The following is a 19810-nucleotide window of genomic DNA, read 5'->3' as shown; positions in this document are numbered from 1 at the left end:
AACATTCAGTGTTTGGCATTAATAATAATAACAACAATAATAATAATAAAAATAATCACTAGCTGTCTTACATACATAAAATCCATAAGAAAAATCAATTTCTTAAAACCAACCAGAAGGAACACACATGCTAAAATTAGCCACCAAAGATATTAACAGTTATTCTGACTGTATTCCACATGTTTAATAAGATAGAATGATTGTGTCACACACAGAGTGAAGATATATATACAAAAATTAAATTGGCCTTCTATAGACTACAATGATGTCTGAGACATATATATCTCTTAATATATATATTAGTATATGTACATACATACACATTAGATGGGATAAATGATGAAGTAGAAACTATCCAAAATAAAACACAAGGGGAAAAGAAGCTGAAAAAAAATGAACAGATTATCAAAGGACCATGAAACAGCTCTTATCTAATATATGGGTAACTGGAATTCCCAAAGGATGAAAGGTAGGAGAGAAAAAAAAAAAAAAAAACTTAACTATGATTGTGACATATTTTCCAAATTTGAGAACATAGTATTAAACCAAATGTGTAAGAAATTCAGAGAACTCCAAGCACAAGAAACATGAATAAAACTACCGTACTGGGATGAGCACTGGGTGTTGTATGGAAACCAATTTGACAATAAATTATATTTAATATTAAAAAATTTAAATAAATAAAATGACCCTAAGTCAATTTATAATAAAAACAAGTAATAAATGGAAATAGGGGAAGATTATAGTCAATGGAAAACGTGTTCATAGTACAGGGTGTGTTTACCAAGTACAGGGTGAGATTTAAACATTGTATTTCCACTGAGCCAATCAGGGCAAAAGAATACTACTACAAGCTATCTCTTACAGTTCTCATACTCACTAAAGGTGTAAATTGTGGGAAATATAGAGACTTGGGGTTTTTTTGGAAAAAATATTGAATTCCTGTTGATATATACATATTCCCAAGTCTTCACCTGAATAATCTGGACACACATCACCACCTGACTACAGTTATTATTACTATACAGGCTGTAGGCTCTGTTTAGATTTCTAGTTATTTTTTTCAAACACTCTGGAAAAGTGCCATCATCAAGTTGAGTAGGGTGTTGGTTACTGAACAATAGAGTTATTGAATTTTGTATTTCAACAATCAAGATAGCACATTTTTAAGACAGTTTCCTGGGTGTGAAGAAAGTATACTATACTTCATTTGTTCAAATATTGAGAAATATTGGTCTAAATTTTTCAGCTTAGTGTCCTTCTCTGAATATGTCAAATTTTAAAGTGGACAGAATTGTTTCTTAAGGAAATGAAAATAGTACTTCACCATTTCAAGATAGATGGGTCATGACATTATAGTTAACTGGTTATGGTATCTTCTTCAAACAGATAAATTGGGAGAAAGATGGTTGGAATATATACAGTTGAGAAACTCAGGGCACATACAGTATCTTTTGATTCACACTATATTTCTAAATTGTTCTAATGCCACAAATATATAATGTCAACAGTACACATGTAGTTTTTAATCAGCCCCAGTCTATGTGTTTCAAATGTTCTTAGGGTTATTAGGATCTGGCCTTTCCCTATTGAGTAAGGCTGAAATAACATCCCTAGAATTTCATGAAGATGAAAAAAATAGCTATAAATACAGACAACAGACAAAGCTGTGATCCAGGAGATTCCCTCCCCATGTCAGAAAATTAACTTGAAGAGAATACACTCTTTGGATGGATTATCATAAAATGACTCTAATGGAATACCATATTCATCAAGCAGCTATGAACATTATTGTTTCATCACCCATAAAGGATTATGAATATTGTAGGAGCATGGAATTTAATGTTTTTTTTTTTTTAATTTTTTAACGTTTATTTATTTTTGAGACAGACAGAGACAGAGCATGAATGGGGGAGGGTCAGAGAGAGGGAGACACAGAATCCGAAACAGGATCCAGGCTCTGAGCTGTCAGCACAGAGCCCGACGTGGGGCTCGAACTCACGGACCACGAGATCATGACCTGAGCCGAAGTCAGCCGATTAACTGACTGAGCCACCCAGGCACCCCAGAATTTAATGTTTTTAAAGGTCACTGTGGTTGAAGGATGTGCTTGAAAGTTAGATCAAATAAACAAGCTTATGAGAAACTTGACAAACCTAACTTATGGAAGAATGTCACTAAATGTTATGAACTAGATCATTACTCTTTAACTTTCCAGGTACTATAGATTGGAAGGGAATTTATCCTTTTCCATGGTGCACCTTTTTGGGGTTGGAAAGCAACAACGATGAATGGTACTGAGTTGGGAAGCATAGAAGATCAGTGGTTACATCTTGCCATCTAAAAGCCAATGCCTTAAATAAGCTCCACTGTGGCATCGGAGACCCAGTTATGTCCCAAACTTGGAATGCAGAATTTACTTAACAATGGCTTCTAGTTACCCTCCTTTTTTATGAGAAATGTTAGGTATGTGAGAAAATTTCTGAGAAGGAATAAAAAACAATGCAGTTTTTTTTAATGGTTGTTGGTTTATAAATCATTATTTTAATATTTTAATCAGTTACTTCTTATAATAAAAGAACTTCTGATTCACTCAACAAATGAAGTTAGAATCAGATTTATATAAATAATGATTCCCAAGAAGAAAATATGTATTTGGAAGCTGACTTGAAGGCCCTGATTAAGAAAACACCTACAAGGCTGACCATAAAAGGAAGTAAATTTGTCTTGGAAAAATTACATATTGAATTAAATGCCTGCATGAACAAAGAATGATGGAGATAAAAGAGTAATTAAGCTGGTGAAATAGTGTTAGAAGGTCCGTGAAAAGAATGTTTGACAGATGTGGTTGAGATTACTGTTTTCTGAGGACAGGACTCTCCACTGCATGGTTCAAATCCTGGTGGTCATTCGTTTTCTTTTGTTTGTTTCTTTTGTTTTTCCTTTACATAGAAATTTGCAGAAAGTATCAGAAAAATAGATAATAGCTATCTAGAAAATGTTTAGTGAGGTAATACTAAGGGTCAGAGGGTAAACTGGATATACTGATAATATCCGGAATTACATCAATAAATATATGAAGAACTAAAAACATGAGGCAAGAAAAATAAAGGAGGTCAAAAGTTTAAATATGTAAAAGCAACTTAAATTATATAGAGGGAATTACACAATTTTTCTACAACACATAACCACTCCATCATTATGGAAATGAAGAAAAGTAACTGAAATTAAGAAAATTCTTAAATGATTATCCTGGAAGTTAGGTATACTTTCAAATTTAGGTGATTTTAAGAATTGCTGGGTGGACAGAATTTGAATGAGACCAGAGTGAAGAAGGGACTGAAGGATCAAACACTAACAAGGTGAGAAAAATAAATTCTCTTCACAAGAATCTAAAACCTAAAACTCTCCCTCACTTGGAAGGTAAAGCAAAACTAAAGTTTTCTGAAATGTACTACAGCAAGAAGAAAGGGTTATACTTATAGTGAGACCCCAAAACATGAAAATCTGCAAGTAGAAAGTTAATGAAAATTATACAGGACTCTGAAACCATAAGATTTGTTTCTGACATAATACAGGCATTAAAGAAGGAATTAATAGGGTATTTAGGAAAAAAATTTACATTGAGGATCAGGATACAAGTCAAATTCCAACAGAATTTCTACTGGGGCTAGAACAGCACTCAGAGCATCAATTTTCGTTGAATAAAGGCAGTTTTCTGCTTGGCTCACTAAAATGTTACAGTTCCCATTTTCATCATAGGAATCACCTCCCCCCCCCCCCCGTCCCCCCCACACACACCATTATGAAAATAAATTACATGATACAGGTTGTGTTTTTGATGAAATGAAAGGTATCCTGGGGCACCTGGGTGGCTCAGTCAGTTAAGCGTCCAACTCTTGATATCAGCTCAGGTCATGATTTCACAATTCATTAGATTGAGCCCCTGTGCTATCAGTGCAGAGACTGTTTGGGATCTCTCCCTCTCTCTCTGTGCCCCTCCCCAGCGCTGACTCTCTCACTCGCTCACTCTCTCAAAATGAATAAATAAACATGAAAAATAATGAAAGGCATCCTAATTTGCATGTGATAATATATAAGGAAGGAAAGGCTATTAAAGGCATTGGCAGGCATGCAGCAAATAAAGGAGGTGGAGAAAGAAGGTCCAATTGTTGCATTTCATGAAAAAAGACAAGCAGAACACATGTCTACAGGGAAATGGCACATCCTGCTGTCAACCCTATTTTGTGTGCAGCATTGGGTACTGGATATATTGACTCCTCTGTAACCCCTCTGGCAAACCGAGAGAAGGGAGGAAAGAGAAAATGAGAAGGAAAGAAAAATGAGTGCATAAGAAATCTCACAGGCAAGAAATATTAGCATAAAGTTGTTTGTGCATCCCTGTTTGTCTCCATTCATCTTACACACACTCATGCACCATGCAAGATTGGCTGAGAATTGCACAGACCAGTATTCCTTGAAAGCAGGCCTTTAGGTTAGATTGAAACATGTTTTGCAAAATTCGGAAGACAGAAGAGAGGACATTATTTTCCAGCTGTAGTTATAAAAAACCGCATAGGCACTAAGCAAGATAAAACTTTTAGTTTCTGGTTGAGTTGTTGCGAATCATTTGTTTCTTTGCTGAAGGTAAGGTAGACACTGGTTGTAGGTTCCTAGAAATATAAGGACTTTCTAAACACCTAGATTTCCACCGTTCACTCATCCCGTCCTTACACTGATTGTATAAGATTCTCTAAATATCTTACTACTTAAAACACCTCAAGTGAATCATGTTTCCAACTATAACCCCATTGATACTATACTTAGTATCAATATTTGGTAACAGACCCAAAAGTTAGGAATCTGGTATTAGTTTATGTCACCCAAGTTAGGAATGAAGTAGATACGTATGTGCGTGTTTGTGTGTGCATGTGTGTTTTCCGCTAAGAGTCAGTGGAATATGATTAGTCCACAGTATTCAGTAGAAGTTAGTAGCATTCATTAGCACCTTTACTTTGGAATATAAATGAATCATCATGAGGGAATGAGCATAGTTGGGAGGAAAAAAGTGTCTAGCTTCACTTCACTGAACTGTAAGTAACTGGTTTCTGGGGAAATAGGTCTATAAATCATTTCTAAGAAATAGTTAATCTCTAGCTTCCAGGGCATATTTACCAAACAATCAATTTTTTACCAAGTCTACAAGTTTTTTTTATGCCTAAATCCCAAATAATAAAGAGATGTGAAAATATTATGGAGTATTGTCTCCCACCAAATTTTAGGGGAAAAAAGTATTTCAAGAAAAATACCAAGTCCAAATTGAAGTGTGAAATGAAGAATTTAAATTATAAGGGCGCCTGGGTGGCTCAGTCAGTTAAGCGTCTGACATCGGCTCAGGTCATGATCTCATGGTCCGAGTTCAAGCCCCATGTCGGGCTCTGTGCTGACAGCTCAGAGCCTGGAGCCTGCTTCAGATTCTGTGTCTCCCTGTCTCTCTGCCCCCACCCCCTGCTTCCTCTCTCTCTCTCTCTCTCTCTCTCTCTCTCTCTCTCTCTCTCTCTCAAAAATGAATAAAACATCAAAAAATTAAAAAAAGAGAATTTAAATTATGTTTGATTCTTTTATTTCAACAATCACCAGGACAGAATAAATTGTAGGATTTACCTAGAGGTCGAGTTTCATTGGTGAGTGAGAAAAAAGTGAGACAAGGGGATCAGATAATTTGCAACTGTGTACCTGTTCTTATAAGTCACAGGTATTAGTCTGTGCATAGAGGAAAAAAAAAAAAAAAAACAAAACAGGATAATGAAAATAGTAAAGAAAAAAAAAGGTATTGGAATCTATGAATATTTCATTATTCTGGTGAGATCTAGCAGTACAATTTAACAAAGCACCCTTAACAGATGACCTGATAATCAGTCAGCTGAAAAAATGACTTGAAATAAATAGTTAAGAGTGAAATATTTCAAAATATATTATAGATGGCATGATTTATTCATTGACAAAATTTTTAATGTGACCATGACAGAATCAATGAAGTGAGCAGAAAACATGATCACCATTTAAATGGTTAATAAGAAAAGAATAGCAAATCCATACATATCGCTGATACCGCAATGGAAATAAACAATTTCTGAGTAAATTTTAGAATGGAGAGGATTGTGGATGGCCAGGGCAGTTGTAACTTCTACTGAAGATAAGGTAAACCTAGTTGAAGTGCAGGATGGAATTCATTAAGATTGTAGTGTACATCTGGTCCTCCAGGTACAATTTTGCATGTTTTCCTATGTGTGTGAGAGTGAAAAATGCTGTTAATTCAAGGCATGATCTGTGTAGTGTTGGCTCATGAAAGTTTTAAAACAATATACTTGGCCATTAGCTTCTTGAGAATGTGCCTTACAATAGAAGTAGTATTTATTTGGGAGTAACTAAGTCTGGGTTGGATATTTTTTCAGAGATTTTAAGAAATGCTGTGACTTACATACTATTTTTCCAATTTTACAGAGGATGAAAAAAGTGCTTAAATAATATCTGCATGTGATTTAAAGTTTAAATCACAGCAGTCAATTATAGCCTTGTGGGACACCTTTAGAATGGGTTCATGGTATAACCTAATGGGTTGGCAGCCCAGAAGACCACATGTATAAGAGTTAGAATTGATAACTTTTTTAAAAATAAAAAGCTCAGGGGCGCTTGGGTGGCGCAGTCGGTTAAGCGTCCGACTTCAGCCAGGTCACGATCTCGCGGTCCGTGGGTTCGAGCCCCGCATCGGGCTCTGGGCTGATGGCTCAGAGCCTGGAGCCTGTTTCCGATTCTGTGTCTCCCTCTCTCTCTGCCCCTCCCCCGTTCATGCTCTGTCTCTCTCTGTCCCAAAAATAAAAAACGTTGAAAAAAAAATTAAAAAAAAAATAAAAATAAAAAGCTCATAGTTTAAAATATTGTAGACAGTAACTTTCTTTCATTTGAAAATAGGAAGAAACACATTCGAATCCTTTCTGGGGTATGCTTATACTATTATTTCCAAAAGGATCAACAAGAACCATTAACATTCTTGCCTCTGGGGAGAGGGTATATTAGAATGTCACAGGGATCTTTAGTATGTAATTTTATAATATTTTGTACTGATTTCTGTTATTAGATGTGTGCATCACTTTGTTGTTTTTCTTAATATAATTTATTGTCAAGTTAGCTAACATAGAGTGTATACAGTGTGCTCTTGGCTTCAGGAGTAGACACCCATGATTCATCACTAACATACAACACCCAGTGCTCATCCCAACAAGTGCCTTCCTCAATGCCCATCACCCATTTTTCCTTCTCTCCTTCCCTGGCCATCAGCCCTCAGTTTGTTCTCTGTATTTAAGAATCTCTTAAGTTTTGGCTCCCTCTCCATTTGAAACTATTTTTTTTACCCTTCCCCTCCCCCTTCTGTTAAGTTTCTCAAATTTCACATATGAGTGAAAACATATGATATCTGTCTTTTTATGAGTAACTTATTTTACTTACTCATTTTTTCTCATTGCCAAGTAGTATTCCATTCCATTCCATAGCACATCTTCTTTATTCATCAGTGGATAGACATTTGGGCTCTTTCCATAATTTGGCTCTTGTTGATAGAGATGCTATAAACATTGAGGTACGTGTGCCCCTATAAATCAGTACTCCTCTATCCTTTGGATAAATTCCTAGTGGTGCTATTGCTGGGTCGTAGGGTAATTCTATTTTTAATTTTTTGAGAAACCTCCACACTGTTTTCCAGAGTGGCTACACCAGTTTGCATTCCCACCAACAGTGCAAGAGTGTTCCCATTTCTCTATATCCTCACCATCATCTGTTGTTTCTTAAGTTGTTAATTTTAGCCACTGACTGGTGTAAGGTGGTATCTCAATATGGTTTTGATTTGTATTTTCCTGATGATGAGCGATGTTGAGCATCATTTCATGTGTCTGTTGGCCATCTGGATGTATTCTTTAGAAAAGTGTCTATTCATGTCTTCCCATCTCTTCACTGTTTCTCAGGTGTTGAGTTTGGTAAGTTCTTTATAGATTTTGGATACTAACCCTTTATCCGATATGTCTTTTGCAAATATCTTCTCCCATTCTGTCTGTTGCCTTTTAGTTTTGTTGATTGTTTCCTTTGCTGTGCAGAAGCTTTCAATCTTCATGAGGTCCCAATAGTTCATTTTTGCTTTTCTTTCCCTTGCCTTTGGAGACATGTCAAGTAAAAGTTGCTGCGACTGAGGTCAAAGAGGTTGCTGCCTGTTTTCTCCTCTAGGGTTTTTGATGGTTTCCTGTCTCACATTTAGGTCTTTCATCCATTTTGAGTATATTTTTATGTATGGTGTAATAAAGTGGTCCAGTTTCATTCTTCTGTATGTTGCAGTCCAGTTCGCCCAGCACTATTTTCTAAAGAGACCGTCTTTTATCCACTGGATTCTCTTTGCTTCTTTGTCAAAGATTAGTTGGCCTTACATTTGTGCATCCGATTCTGGGTTCTCTATTCTATTCCATTATGTGTGTTTTTGTGCCAATACCATACTTTCTTGATGATTATAGCTTTGTAGTACAGGCTGAGAGAGATTATGTTGTACAGGCTATGAGATTATGATGCCTCCAGCTTTGGTTTTCTTTTTCAACATTACTTTAGTTATTCAGGGTCTTCTGTAGTTCCATAAGTATTTTAGGATTGTTTGTTCTAGCTCTGAGAAGAATGCCAGTGCAGTTTTGATTGGTACTGGATTGAATGTCTATATTGCTTTGGGTAGTACCAACATTTTAACAATATTTGTTCTTCCAATCCATGAGCATGGAATGTTTTTCCATTTCTTTGTGTTTTCAATTTCTTTCATAAGTTTTCAACATACAGATATTTTACCTCTTTGGTGGGTTTATTCCTAGGTATTTTATGGTTCTTGCTGCAATTGTAAATGGGATCGTTTTCTTGATTTCTCTTTCTGTTGCTTCATTATTGGTATATAGAAATGCAGCCAATTTCTGTACACTGATTTTATATCCTGTGACTTTGCTGAATTCATGGATCAATTCTGGCAGTTTTTTGGTGGAGTCTTTTGGGTTTTCCACGTAGAGTATCATGTCATCTGCAAAAGGTGAAAGTTTGACTTCTTTGCTGCTTTGGATGCCTTTTATTTCCTTTTGTTGTTTTATTGCAGAGGCTAGGACTTCCAACACTATGTTAAACAACACTGGTGAGAGTGGACATCCCTGTCATGTTCCTGATCTCAGGGGGAAAGCTCTCAGTTTTTCCCCATTGAAAATGATATTACCTGTGGGCCTTTCATATATGGCTTCTATGATGTTAAGGTGTGTCCCTTCTATTCCAAGTTTCCTGGGGGTTTTTATTAAGAAAGGATGCTGTATTTTGTCAAATGCTTTTCTGAATCTATTAACAGGATCATATGGTTCTCATCCTTTCTTGTATTGATGTGATGTATCACATTGATTGATTTGTGAATACTGAATCAGCCCTGCAGCCCAGTAATGAATCCGATTTGATCATGGTGAATAATTCCTTTAATACACTGTTGAATTCAATTTGCTACAATCTTGTTGATAATTTCTGCATCCATGTCCATCAGGGATATTATTCTATAATTCTTCTTTTTCATGGGGTCTCTGTCTGGTTTGGGAATCAAGGTAATGCTGGCTTCATATAAAGAGTTCTGAAACTTTCCTTCCACTTCTATTTTTTGGAACAGCCTGAGAATTACAGGTATTAACTCTGCTTTAAACGTCTGGTAGAATTCCTCTGGGAAGTCATCTTGTCCCGGACTCTTATTTGTTGGGAGATTTTTGATAACTGATTCATTTCTTTGCTGGTTATGCGTGTATTCATATTTTCTATTTCTTCCTGTTTGAATTTTGGTAGTGTGTGGGTGTCTAGGAATTTGTTCATTTCTTCTAGATTTTCAGGTTTGTTGGCATATAATTTTTCATAGTATTCTCTAATAACTGTTTCTATTTCTGTGGTGTGGTTGTGATCTCTCCTTTCATTTGTGATTTTATCTATTTAGGTTCTCTCTCTTTTCTTTTTGAGAAGTCAGGCTAGGAGTTTATCAATTTTCTTTATTCTTTCAAAAACCCAGATCTTAGATTCATTGATCTGTTCTGTTTTTCTTTTTATTCTATATTGTCTATTTCTGCTCTAATCTTTATTTTTTTCTCTCTTCTCTTCTTATGCTGGCTTTAGGGTTTCTTTGCTGCTCTGCTTCTATTTCCTTTAGATGTGAGGTTAGGTTCTGTATTTGGGATTTTTCTTCTTTCTTAAGATAGGCCTGGATTGCAATGTATTTTCCTCTTAGGACTTCCTTTACTGCGTCCCAAAGGGTTTGGACTATCGTGTTTTCATTTTCATTTGCTTCCATATATTTTTTAATTTCTTCTTTAACTACCTGGTTGACCCATTCATTCTTTTTTTTTTATTTATTTTTTCTTTTTTTTTTTTAATTTTTTTTCAACGTTTATTTTTTTGGGACAGAGAGAGACAGAGCATGAACGGGGGAGGGGCAGAGAGAGAGGGAGACACAGAATCGGAAACAGGCTCCAGGCTCTGAGCCATCAGCCCAGAGCCCAACGCGGGGCTCGAACTCACGGACCGCGAGATCGTGACCTGGCTGAAGTTGGACGCTTAACCGACTGCGCCACCCAGGCGCCCCAGACCCATTCATTCTTTAGTGGGATGTTCTTTAACCTCCATTCATTTGGAGGCTTTCCAAATTTTTTCTTGTGGTTGATTTCAAGTTTCATAGTGTTGTAATCTGAAAATGTACATGGTATGATCTCAATTACTTTATACTTATTGAGGGCTGTTTTGTGACCCACTATGTGATCTATTTTGGAGAATACATCTTCTGGAAGAATATATTCTTCTTCTAAAGAATATATATTCTGCTGCTTTGGGATGAAAAGTTCATCCCATCTGGTCCAGTGTATCATTCAAGTTCATTTGGTCCAGGTATCATTCAAGGCCAATGTTTCTTTATTGATTTTCTGCCTAGATGATCCTTGCTATAAGTTGAGTATTAAGGTCACTTAAAATTACTGTATTATTACCAGTAATATTGCTTATGTTTGTGATTAACTGATTTTTATATTTGGGGTTCTTCCAAGCTGGGGGTATAAACATTTATAATTGCTACCTTTTATTGATGGTAGATCCCTTAATTATGATATAATGCCCCTCTTCATCTCTCGTTAGTCTTTAGTTTAAAATCTAGTTTGTCTGATATAAGTATGGCTACTCCAGCTTTCTTTTGACTTCCAGTAGCAAGATAGATGGTTCTCCATCTCCTCACTTTCAATCTGAAGGTGTCCACAGATCTACAATGAGGCGCTGGTAGACAGCATATAGATGGATATTGTTTTTTTTTAATCAATTCTGATACTCTATGTCTTCTGATTGGGGCAATTAGTCCATTTACATTCAGAGTGATTATTGAAAGATATGGATTTAGTATCATTGTGTTATCTATAGGTTTCATGATTGTGGTGATTTCTCTGGTCCTTTGTATTCTTTGCAGCATTCCACTCACAGAGTCCACCTTGGGATTTCCTACAGGGCTGGTTTAGTGGTCATGAACTCCTTCAGTTTTTGTTTGTCTGGGAAAGCCTTTATCTGTCCTTCTATTCTGATGACAGTCTTGCCAGATAAACGATTCTGGCTGCATATTTTTCCTATTCAGCACATTGAATATTTCCTGCCACCCCCCAAGTTTCAGTGGACAGGTCTGCTACTACCCTTATTTGCCTACCCTTGTAAGTTAAGGCCTGTTTGTCCCTAGCTGCTTTCTGAATTCTCTCTTTATCTTTGTATATTGCCAGTCTCACTATGATATGCACTGGAGTTGACCTGTTCTTGTTGGTTCTGAAGGGAGTTCTCTGTGCCTTCTGGACTTGTATGTCTGTTTTCTTCCCCAGATTAGGGAAGTTCTTTTTTTTTTTTTTTTTTTTTTTTTCAACGTTTTTATTTTTTCGGACAGAGAGAGACAGAGCATGAACGGGGGAGGGGCAGAGAGAGAGGGAGACACAGAATTGGAAACAGGCTCCAGGCTCTGAGCCATTAGCCCAGAGCCTGACGCGGGGCTCGAACTCCCGGACTGGGAGATCGTGACCTGGCTGAAGTCGGACGCTCAACCGACTGCGCCACCCAGGCGCCCCAGGAAGTTCTTAGCTATAATCTGTTCAAATAAAACCTTCTGCCCCTTTCTCTCTCTTCTTCTTCTTCTAGAACCCCTACAGTATGTGTATTATTTCATTTCACTGAATCACTTAGGTCTCTAATTCTTATCTCATGGTCTATATTTTCCTATCTTTTTCTCAGCTTCATCATTTTCCATAATTTTATCTTCTATTTCACTTATTCTCCTGTCTGCTTCCTCCATCCTTGCTGACACTGCATCTAGTTTACTTTGCATTTCATTTACAGCATTTCCTAATTTGTCATGACTATTTCTTAGGTCCTTGATCTCTGCAGTAATAGATTCTCTGCTGTCTTGTATGCATTTTTCAACCCAAGCTATTAGTCTTATGGCTATTATTGTAAATTCTTGTTCAGATACATTGTTTATATCTGTTTTGAGCAATTCTCTGGCTGTCATTTCTTCCTGGAATCTCTTTTGAGAATTCTTCCATTTCATTATTTTGGCTAGTTTCCTGTCCTTTATGTGTTTTAATAGCTTGTTATGTGTCTTGCACCTGAGAGTACTACTATATTAAAAAGGGGTCATGTATTGTCCAGGGCCTGGCCCTTGAGGAAATGTTTTTGGAGTGTGTTGCATGCTCTCTGTTGTTGCGACTCCAGTTGCTTTATCTCCGCCTCCACTCATAGGGGTGGTTTGGACCTTCCATCGGGTGTGCTTTGATTTGTTCACTGAAGTAACCCTGGAAAAAACTGAAACCAGGTGGTGGTGGACTAAGCCTTATCCCATACAAAGACAGAAATGACAGAGGCAGGGAGAAAAACAATTGACCAGGCAGAGAACAGAGAATCAGAGAAACATATGGCTTAATCCAGAGAACGGGGGGGGGGGGGGGGGGGGGGGGGGGGGGGGGGGGGTGAGAGAGAGAGAGGATATATAAAGTAAGAACTGACCAAAAATCAAATCAGAAAATGCAAAACTGCTGGACTGTTGTCTGATGGTGCCTTGTAACCAGTGGCTGTGCTGGTTTGGAGAAGGGCCCTTCTGGTTTGGTCAGTGTCAATCTCACTCCTGTAGATATGCAGTTACCAGGCATGGAGGGGTGGGGTTAGGTGTAAGTAGGTCATGTCTTCACTGGGGGCTTGCTGTTCTGTTCCCTGAAGCCCCACCGTGTTGGTGATGGGAAGAAAAATGAAGACACCCCAGGCTCTCCTCCCTGGACTGGGTGTCCCAACCACTGTGTTCAGCCGGTCCTCACAGCGCTAGAGGGGCACAAGCGGGCCAGTTTGTCCCGCTCCACAGACTCCTGCACCTCCCAGGAATTTGGCTGGGATTCAAGCCCAGATGTCTTAAAGGATCCCACTCCATGCCCCGGTTCTGGGGTAATGCCACTTCCCTAGCTGACAAAGGGCCTCTGGCTGATGCCTGCAGAGATTTTTGTCCTTGGAGCAGCAATACACCTTCCCACAGCACTAGAGAGAGGGTATTGCTCTCCCAATGTGTCTCTGAGCTCACCACTGAGTTGGGGCTGGCTTCCCCTTCCTCCTGACCCAGGCCAGGCGTGCACACCAGCAGCTGGCTCCAGTCCAGAGAGAGTCGCACAATCCTAGATCATCATTCCTAAGGCTGTTTGCAAGTTAGAGACTGGCTCTCTCTCCATTTTTTCTGTTCCCCGGTTGGTGGTCCAGAGAGGTTTTTCTCTTATCCAAATACAATCCCATACTTCAACAGCCTCTCCTTCTCTTCCTTTTGTCTCTCCACTAAAGGGGTTACCCCAGCGCTGTTCATATGGTGCCTATTTTATCTCTCCCAATTCTCAAGCATGCACCTCAGTCTCACCAAGCTGTCTCCATGGGCCCCTGGAGATGTTTCTATCACTCTGTGGCTCAGATTCCTGGAATTCCAAGTCTTCTGGCCTCAATACTACTGTGTTTGAGAGACAAGGGAATTTTGGGCCCCCTGTGTCTCTGCCATGTTGACTCCTCCAATAGATGTGTGTATCTTGTGTGTGTACGTATGTATGGTTTATTCATTCAAAAGCACTATGTAAACATTGATTAATTTAAGTAAATATACACTTCATAAATTTATATTAAAATTTAGTTATAAAATGAAATATAGATGATTCAAGATATAGTTCTACTTTTTTCTATTAATTTTTATTCCAACAGTGATCAATTTGATTTAGTCCTCTCATACTCAAAGAATAACTCATAGTGAACTCACTTGCAATTCTCATATAAAACAAATCAAAAGTTGATAAAAAATACTTTCTAGATGATATTCCTATGTGAGCTGCCAGCACTCAGTGTGAAAGAGCATTAGTGTCATTTATATGAAAAGTCTTTCAAGTCAATGACAGAACTGGGCCAGAAGCAATGAGAATAAATTAAGTGAAAGGATGTTCAGTGACCATCTGAAACCACAGTACAGAAGCCGCCAGTGGTTCTTTTCTCTTTTACATGGACTAACCGAAACAGAAATCTACCCTTCATATTTTTAGGAAAAAAAAACTATCATATTTTTACTTTTAACCTATCAACATTGATCAAGAGAAAAATGTGTTTCATGTATTTTAGTTGATACCAATAAAAGTCTCAATCACTTTGATTACAAATGTCTGAAAATAGTGAAAACCAATGCACAGAAAATGCATTGCTGAGATGGCATTCAATATACTTAAACAATTTCAATTGCAGGGTGTCTGGATGGCTCAGTTGGTTAAGCATCCAACTCTTGATTTTGGCTCAGGTCATGATTCCACAGCTTGTGGGATCAAGCCTGGCATTGGACTCCACAATGGCAGTGCAGAGCCTGCTTTGGATTCTCTCTCTGTTTCTCTCTCTGCCCTGCCCCTGCTTATGCTACTCTCTCTCTCTCAAAATAAATAAACTTAAAAAAATTTCAATTGTGTTTTATTCCACGTAAGAGTTCTAAATTTAGCATCAAAATGTATCACATATTCCCTCTCTCTATGTGTATACACGCACACAGAGTGACCCAACACTGAAAACGTCCATTTCAAAACTCATTTAGCTCCCTTATGCTTTCCATATACCTACGTTATTCCTTAAGAAAACCTCCTCAGAGAACTCATGTATAGGGAATTATTCTATTCCCTATTCATTGACCCCAACAAATTCATTCTACCCTTACAGTATTTCTCAAATCTGTCTATGCATTTATGCCATCATTTTCCCTTCATCTAACTGCTAGCTAGATGCTGAGTGCATATTCCCATAAACTGGATCTCTACTTTAAGTTCACAAAATTTCTACACTCTACTCTCTCTTTCCTTTATTGTTTGAGTACTCTTATCTGACATTCACTTTTTTTTTCAGGTAAAAGTCACATTTTCCTTTTAATTGACTACTTAATTTACATCATTTCTTCTCTTGGCTGCTACTTCGGTAGCAATTAGGTCCTCACCTCTCAAGAACATGCATCTGAACAGGCTGGCACAGAGCCATTGTGAACACATACCCCAAACCAGGTCTTTTGGAATAACAAGAACAGCAAAACCAGCCTTTCTCTTCACTTAGAAAGGGGTTTTCACTCAGAGGGTCCAAAGCTCAAATTTCCAAACACAGAAAACCTGGAGCTCTATGCAAAAATGGAAACCAAAATGTATCAGAGATGAAACACAGTCAAGACAGATCTTGAGAAATAAGTATCTGATCATCTGGCCTCTTGTATTGGGAATGGCCCCACTCCAGAATGTTTAAAGGAAGATGTTTCTGTTTCTGTTTCATTTCCCAAAAGGGTATAAAATCTACTAAAAGGAATATAGTCAAATAAATCAGCTCACTCACAAGACACTCCCAAATAACGATTTTTGGTTGCTGAGCACAGTCAGCACATTATTTCAAAGTGACAAAATTCAGAGTAATCTGAGGATTCAAAACTGACAGTCACATTTGCCAATAGGTTTATGTAAGACATACATAGTTTTCCCACTGTATGTGTCAAAGGACCAAGACCCTCATCGAAAAAAGTTATTTTTCAGATTATAGTGGACAAAACAGTAGAGTTTGGAAAGGCACCTTCTCAGAGAATGAACAAAAAGCATTTTGCAAAAGGTTCACATCATTTTGCAGCAGAAGGACTGGAGTTCAGTGCCTGTGACCTTCATTAGCTTGACCCTTCCTCTTCTTTGGTTGTAGTGGCCTCAGTGGGATCTCCCTCTTGTAAAGGTTCTGCTGGCTTCTCCTTCTCCTCCTCATCTTCCTGGGGATAGAGGTCAGGGTATTTTTGCATGCATTCCTGCATGGCCCAGAAGTGATATACACGGTCTGACTCCTTGTCAGGAAGCAGGAAAAGGCCGACTTGAACTATTCCCCACAGGGGCCACTGGCCATTTCCCCAAGGCATGGGCAGTTCCAGTTAATGTCTCCATTTGGTAGGATCAATCCGTGCTCCTCTTATGGATCATAGCTATCTATCATCGGCCACCAGCTCAGCATTGCTCAGAGTTTCACGGTCTTCTTTGGTCACAAACATGATTTGGCCCTTCCCTTCCCACAAGCAGTAAGCCATGGCTGCAGGCTGGCACTCAGACCTCCCAGCGACAGTGGTGGAGGCAGCACAGACAGCAGTGGGCTCCTGCTATCACTTCTTCTCAGGCAGGCTGGCCAGGTGGCTGAGGACTCACACTGCCAACTGCACACCTGCCTCAGCCTGGTACTTTTATTTTCACAGCTTAACTTACTTCACATATTTCTATGGTGTGTTTTTTTTTTTTTTCCTGCCCAAATAACTTTCACTTTTCCTCTAGCACTAGTGTATTTTCAGGATTTTTTGAAACATAAGTTGCACTGTGTCATCAACCTGTGTAATCTTGATCCCTGCCATAGTACGAGCATAGTATTCATATCTAGTATGAACAGCATCAATGAAATATTTAAAAACTTATAGTGATGACCATTTTAATGAGCCTGGACATGTTGTTTGATATATTTCCTAAATAGTGTATTATAATGAAGCAAGAAAATGTTTTCTTTTTTCACAAATTAGTTATGACAGGCTCAAAGATATTAGGTAACATAATACACTATGTCCAAGCTTATGTACATAGAAGGGTGGTGGAATCACACTATGGTCCATTACCTACAGCCCCTGCTCATTTCATATCTTTATGTTGCCAATGAAAAAAACTTTAGAAGAGGTCATAAAGTAGTCAAAAAATAGTTTTGCTTGCTGATTCAACAAAATCATTTTGATTTCTGCCAGTGGCTTTTTGAACACACTTTGTATTTTATGTAATTTATTTATTTACATACATTCATCTGTCTTGACTGTGAGCAAACTAAGACCATTAAATGACCTACCAAATTTAAGAATTAAAAAAATTACTGAAATTTTATCATGACATTATGCATTTCCTCAGTATCCTATTCTTCTGGTGGCTCCTCCCTTCCCCCCCACCCCCGAACTTTTTAAAGATGTAACTGACACATAATAAATACTGTGTAATTTAAGATAATTTGATACACATATATATAGTGAAAAGATTACCACAGTAATGTTAACACATCCATCACCCCACTTAACCTTTGTGTGTGTGAGTGAGAACATTTAAGATCTTAAGTATTTAAGATTTTAAGTATATTACGTAATATGATTAAAAATAGTCACCAAGCTGAACATTAAATCCTTAGAATTTATTCATCTTATAAAAGGTAGTTTGTACTCTTTGACCATTATTTCCTGATTTTCCCCACACCCAGCCCCTGGCAATCACCAATGTACTCTTTCCAGGAGTTTGGCTTTTTTTAGGTTTCATGTATTAGTGAGATCATGCAGTATTTGTGTTTCTCCCTTTGACTTATTTCACTTTGGTAATGCCCTCAAAGTCCATCCATATTGTTGCAAATGGCAGGATATTCTTTTTATAGCAGAATAACTCTTTGCAGAATCTCTAAGTTATTTTCCACACTGGCTGCAGGAATTTGCATTCCAACCAACAGCATACATTGATTGCCTTTTCTCCCATCTTCCCAACACTTGTCATCTTTTGTCTTTTTAATAAGAGCTATCTACCAGGTGTGAGATGATAGTTCACTGTAGTTCTCAGTTGCATTTTCCTGATGACTCAGTGATGTGATGTTAAGCACTATTTTCATGTACCTTTGGCCATTTGCACCTTTTCTTTGGAAAAATATTTGTTCAGGTCCTCTGCTTGGACATTTTGAATGATGCCACCACCAAATCTGGTTATCTGAAGGATCTATCCGTGAATGAAAAGTCACTTTTATCGTTTATCCTACACATGCTTAAACTTAAAACAGTGGTGATGCTTCTGGTATTTACAAGAAACCTCTGAACTCTTTTATTTACTGTAAATTCAATACATCAGCACAATCTTTTCTCTAATATATTACACTAGTATATTGGGTAGTCTGTGAATTTTATGGTTTATGCATCTATTTCAGTGAACTATTTACTCAAATGTATGACACTAGGTCTCTGATTCTTAGAACAGTTTTGTTTTGTTTTGTTTTGTTTTCAGATGAATTAATGCTTTAAAACAAAACACTATTTTGACATGAGAGAAAGCCTGGATAAGAATATTTTGAATTCATTTTTATCATATGGATAGTGGAAATTCTTTCTTGGTTTTTAAATATCATAGTTTATGTATCTGAATGTCTAGGATTCATGAGTTTTGATCTTTTACTTGGTTTCACAGAAAATGCTATAATAGACAGTGCTTCTCAACTGCTACTTTAACCCAAGACATATAAACCCTAGAAACTAACTTGGAATCAGAAAGATAAAAAAAAAAAAAAAAAAAAGTGCTTCCCATATATATTATCTTATCATTCCAGAAACAACAAAAACAAAAAGTTATATTCAATTGAAGTAATTTTACAATTACTTACTGAATACTGGATATATGCCATCCCAACTATGGTATTAGATATACAAATTCCAACAATTTGTATCTTCAAGTAGCTCTAGTTCTTTCAAGGGACACAGACATATAAACAATCAACTGTAAAGGAATCCGAGAGTGTCTTTGTTAATTATATTAACAAAGTTTTATGAAAACCCAAGGGAATCTGTCATTTGGTCATATGTAAGTTATTGCCTAAAGTGAACAATCTGGGGCACCTGGGTGGCTCAGCCGGTTAAGCATCCGACTTCAGCTCAAGTCATGATCTTGGAGTTTGTGTTTTCAAGCCCCACGTAGGGCTCTGTGCTGACAACTCAGAGACTGGAGCCTGCTTTGGACTCTGTGTCTCTTTCTCTCTCTGCCCCTCCCCTGCTCATCCTGTCTCTTTCTCCCAAAAATAAACAAACATGAAAAACATACTAAAAAATAAAGTGAACAATCTGGTTTTTTTTTTCATTTTCCACAAATAAATTGGATTATATGACTATTTGTTAACAGTCTGACCCAAAGTATTGAGGATTAAAATGCCATATTTAGGGAACATGTACATTTATTAATTTTCAATATGTAAATTGGCAGGGTTATTTATAATGTGAATCATTTCAAACATAGGAAACATTTGCATACCCAATTTGTTTTCTGTATGTTCTATCATATGGATTAGTCTCTGAGTTCTCAGGTTAAGTAACTAATCACTGCATTGTCAAGCCTCTATTATGCTCTCTGCTGTATCCTATCACTGACTTGTTCTGGGTTGAGAT

The 19810-nt window shown here is 37.5% G+C and overlaps 1 long non-coding RNA gene and 1 pseudogene across 1 annotated transcript in view; both read right to left on the bottom strand.

Moving 5' to 3' along the window:
• LOC123384629 overlaps nucleotides 1-19810 on the bottom strand; it is a 269572-nt gene that overhangs the window by 176724 nt on the left and 73038 nt on the right. The window lies entirely within an intron of this gene.
• LOC123384626 lies at nucleotides 13081-17565 on the bottom strand (annotated as a pseudogene).

This window comes from Felis catus, chromosome A1 (assembly GCF_018350175.1).
Source record: "Felis catus isolate Fca126 chromosome A1, F.catus_Fca126_mat1.0, whole genome shotgun sequence".
Taxonomy (NCBI): Eukaryota; Metazoa; Chordata; class Mammalia; order Carnivora; family Felidae; genus Felis; species Felis catus.
This window is presented reverse-complemented; position numbering and strand designations above follow the sequence as displayed.